General features: G+C 38.1%; 1 non-coding gene across 1 annotated transcript; it reads left to right on the forward strand.

Moving 5' to 3' along the window:
* The first annotated feature begins 1,985 nt into the window (after positions 1-1,985).
* On the forward strand, positions 1,986-2,092 carry LOC141669996 (small nucleolar RNA R71). Its single transcript, XR_012554248.1, has one exon. It is a non-coding gene; the product is annotated as a small nucleolar RNA R71 (small nucleolar RNA).
* The last annotated feature ends 2,857 nt before the right edge of the window (positions 2,093-4,949 follow it).

Raw genomic sequence — 4,949 nt, forward strand, 5'->3', positions numbered from 1 at the left:
TTCATGATCGGATTTAGCCTTCTCTGTTGCTCAACAGTAGGCTTGCTTCCTGGCTCTAGCAGAATTTTGTGCATGCAATACGAAGGGCCGATTTCCTTGATATCTGCTATAGTCCAACCAATTGCCATTTTGAATTCTCTAAGAATTCTCAAAAGCTTCTCCTCATCGCTACCTGAAAGGTCAGATGCAATAATAACAGGCAAACTAGATGCATCACCTAAAAACGCATACATCAAATGTTCAGGTAAAAGCTTAAGCTTAAGAGTAGGAGCTTCCTCAATAGATGGCTTGAGGTGCTGAGGAGCTTTGTTCAGCTCCTCCAATCCAAGAGATTCAAAAGGCATATCCATCTTTCGCTTCCAGGGAGAAGCATTCAAATATTGTAAGTGCTCTTCACCTTCATCATCTTCACTATCGGAATTCCCCAACCAGGCCTATTCTAAGGCATCAGACCTTAGCAATCGATCGAGTTCAGAATTGACCACAGAATCGACCATCTCCACCTTAAAATACTCCTCATTTTCCATAAGGAATTTCATGGCATTGAACACATTAAAAGTTACATCCTGATCCATCACTCGCATGATGAGCTCACCTTTCTGCAAATCTATCAAGGTTCGGCCAGTAGCCAAGAAAGGTCTTCCCAAGATTATGGGAATCTTCTTATCCTCCTCAAAATTAAAAATTACAAAACCAGGAAAGTCCAACTTCTTGAAGATTGACAAGGGCATCAGATTGATGCTAGCTCCCAAGTCATATAGACACTTTTCAAATGACATCTTTCCAATTGTGCAAGGAATAGTGAAGTTTCCAGGATCTTTAAGCTTTGGAGGCAATTTTTGTTGCAGCACAACACTGCATTCCTCCATGAGAGCAACGGTCTCTAAGTCATCAAGCTTCACATTCCTAGAGAGAATACCTTTCATGAACTTCTTGTAACTAGGAATTTGTTCAAGAGCTTCAACGAAAGGTATGTTGATGTGAAGTTTCTTGAAAACCTCTAGAAACTTCTCAAACTGCTTATCCAGCTTTTTCTTCTGCAGCCTCTTAGAAAAATGAGGTGGAGGATAGATCTGTTTCTCCTCTGTATTACCCTTAGGAGGAGTGTGCTCAACAGTAGTCTTCCTTGGTTCCACTTCTACTTCCTTCTGCACTTCTTCTTCTTCAGCCTCAACTTCAGATTCTGGAGTCTTAACTTTTTCAGTATTTGCAACCTTACCAGACCTCAATGTAATTGCCTTAACATGCTCCTTAGCTTCCTTCTTGCCTGGCACTTCAGTATCGCTCGGAAACGTGCCAAGTTGACGATTCAGTAATGTATTAGCAATTTGTCCAATCTGATTCTCCAAGGTCTTGATAGACAAAGCTTGGCTCTTGTATATGAGTCTCAACTCCTCCAATTCAGATTTTTCATTAGCTTGCGGTAACTACTGAAGTTGAAGTTGTTGTCTAGGGGCATATTGCGATTGCTGAAACCAAGAGGGTTATACTGCTTTGCTGTGTATGGCTGATGAGATTGTTGCACCGCATTATAATTGTTACTCCAGCTGAAGTTAGGATGATTGAGGTTATTTGGATGATAAGTGGCTGGAGCTTGTTGTCGTGATCTCTGAAAGTTACTCACAAATTGTACTGATTCGCTAGAAATAGCACACTGCTCAGTTTCATGTGTCCCCGCACAAAACTCACAAATAATAGTGATTTGATTAACTCCATAATTAGCCAAAGAGTCCACTTTCATCGTCAAAGCTTGAAGTTGAGTAGCTATAGGAGTAGCTGTATCCACTTCCAGAATTTATGCGACCTTGCCTTACAACATTCTTTGCGTAGGATTCTGGTATTCATTAGCTTCCATGAGCTCAATCAACTCATAAGCTTTATTATAGTTTTTGGCCCATAAGTCTCCACCAAATGCTACATCGGGCATAGGTCTAGACTGAGCGCCCAAACCATTGTAGAAACAGTTTATAATCATCCAATCAGGCATGCCATGATGTGGGCACTTCCTTAACATCTCCTTATATCGATTCCAAGCCTCATACAGAGATTCTCCAGTTTGTTGTGCAAACTGAGTAAGAGCAATTCTGATTGCAGCATTCTTCGCCATAGGAAAGAATTTAGTGAGAAAATTTTGAGCAAGATCCTCCCATTTGGTGATAGATCCTGGTGGTAGAGAATGTAACCAGCACTTTGCTTTATCCCTCAGAGAGAATGGGAAGAGTCGCAGCTTGATAACATCTTCAGTCACCCCATTGAACTTAAAAGTGTCACAGATCTTGATGAAATCCCTGATGTGCATGTTGGGGTCTTCTGTAAGAGAACCCCCAAACTGAACTGATATCTGTATCATCTGAATCGTGCTCGACTTGATCTCAAAAGTTTTAGCCAAGATGGCTGGTCTGATGATGCTCGACTGAATATCATTGATCTTAGGCTGAGAATAGTCCATCAGAGCCTTAGGAATTTCTGCTTGATCTCCCATCACTACTAAAGCTAGTTCATCGACTTTCTCTTCTTCTACTACTTTCTCTTCATCCTCAAAAACTTCCATTCAAATCACTACAGCTTCTTCCTCAGCTTGATCCAGAGTTCTCTTACGAGCCCGCGAACGTGTATGCATACACACTCGCTAGAGTACCTGAAACACGACAAGGAAAAAGTAGGTAAGTAACAATGTCCGAGTCAAAGAACTTTAACGATCACTGATGACAAACACATAAACTAAAAGTTAACACCGAGTCCCCGGCAGCGGCACCAAAAACTTGTTAGTCGCTAAACACGCGCTAATTTTTCAAGCAAGTATACGCAATCGCAAGTAATATAGAATTATTTCTAGTTCATTCTCATAGAGACTGGTTACATTAACTATGTGATTTATGCACTAATGCAACAATGATATGGCTATTATTCAACGCTAAGACGAATAACAATTTGGATTTTGATTATACTACGATTAACTATTGAGAATTATACTAGAGAATATTAACTAAGAGATTAAAGAGAGTTGAATAATATATGACACAAACATGGAATTCTAACTTCATTAAATACTTCATTCAATAGCCTTTTCATTCTTAACCATAGCATGTAATGGTGATGACACTAATGAGATAACACGAAACTGATAAACGCCAACTTTCGTTATACGAATACCATACTACCAGACATCTACAAAAGAGATGGAAGCTGAATAGACACCAATTATATTGAGACCCTATATGTCTATAGAATTTGACAACATAAAGGTTTAATGCACAAGTTATCTATCGTGATTATATAGGGCAAGTAAGATGGTTAAAATTACCTATGAACCATGCATAACAATAACACATGAACCTATGCTAGCATGGCAAGTTCTAAATCCTTAAATTCACTGTCGCTTCATTAAGAATTAACACGCTATTTTATAAGTTCACGACGCTCATAAGACGAATAAGCACAACCAATATTAGGTTATCATTCAATCACCACACACTAAAGTATCGAAACAAATCAACCAAAGAAATCCATAAATAAATCTGCTAGAACCCCACGATAATGATTAGCCCATAATCGGACTCATCATCAACGTGGGTTCCAATGAAAGCATGGTATAATAAATGTAGTATTTATAAACAAATAATAAACCAAGTACGAAACAAGAGTATAGGTTCACGAATAAGAAAACTAGCATCCAAAGTTACAACTTAGAACAAAGAATCACAAGTATAAACTATATCTTCTTCGCCTTTGTTGAATTGTGCTAAAACGGCCTTCTTACGCCTTCTCCTTGAGCTCTAGTACGTCTCCTTATGAAAAATGACCTTTATTTAGATATATATAGCAGCCCATACATAGTAGAAGTCCTCCAATCAGAATTCCAATAGAATCAGGATTTAAATTTCCTGACCCGGCGCGGCCTCGCGCTTGATCAGCGCGGGCGCGCTGTGTCTCTGTACTTCGGGCGCAGGTGCGCGCTATGACAGCGCGGGCGCGCTGGCCTTCTGGAAAAAATTCCATTTTCTTCTTTGCTTGCTGCAATGAGTTGATCTTCACGAGCTTTATTCCTTGGACACCATCCTAACACCATATTAACATAAAATTAATGATAATTCACCTGAATTCCGGATTAATGCCTGAAATGCAAAAATACTGGAAAACACATTAAAATACCAACAACTTGAGTACAAATACACCAATTCAAAGCTCAATGGAGCGTTATAAAGTTTCATAAATGGCACTCAACATACCCCTCGAGTACCCCCAGAAATCTCCAGTAATGTAAGCCAAGGGAAATAGTTCCCTTGAGATATCTAAGAACTCTATCTGGTGCCTCCCAATGAGTCTCGTTTGGACAACTTGTGTATGTAGCTAACTTAGACACAGAATAAGAAATATTTGGTCTAGTTACATTAGCAAGATATTTTGCAAACTACCAATAATCTGAGAATACCTTAACTGAGACATAGGAACTCCTGAACTATTCTTGACTATGGAAACTTTTGAATCAAATGGTGTACTAGCAATTCTACAATTTGGATAACCGTACTTCTCAAGTATAGATTTCTCTATATAATCTACACTTGTATATACGCACACTCACACTCTACACTTGTATCTTATTTCATCTAATTTTATCAATTTATTTCACAAGTCGAGTTTTCAGAACAAAATCAATTTTAATTTAAATTATTGAGACATTCATAATTTAGAAATCGTACATTACTTTTAAATTGTCGATGTCGATTGTCAAAGATTTAGATATTTCGGTTAAATTGGTTTAAATTAAAAAAGACATATAAAATAAAGTAAAGGAAGCAAGCCTCTTTAAGTGGTCGGGAAATACAATTATTAAAAATTATTTTATCTTTTGTTAGGTCCCAATATGTTTGTAGGAGGGGGTTGAATACAAACTATACCGTTTAATCGAATTTAATGCGGAATAAAAAAAGTGAAAAAAATTCAAGTTA

This window comes from Apium graveolens, chromosome 6 (genome assembly GCF_009905375.1).
Source record: "Apium graveolens cultivar Ventura chromosome 6, ASM990537v1, whole genome shotgun sequence".
Lineage (NCBI taxonomy): Eukaryota > Viridiplantae > Streptophyta > Magnoliopsida > Apiales > Apiaceae > Apium > Apium graveolens.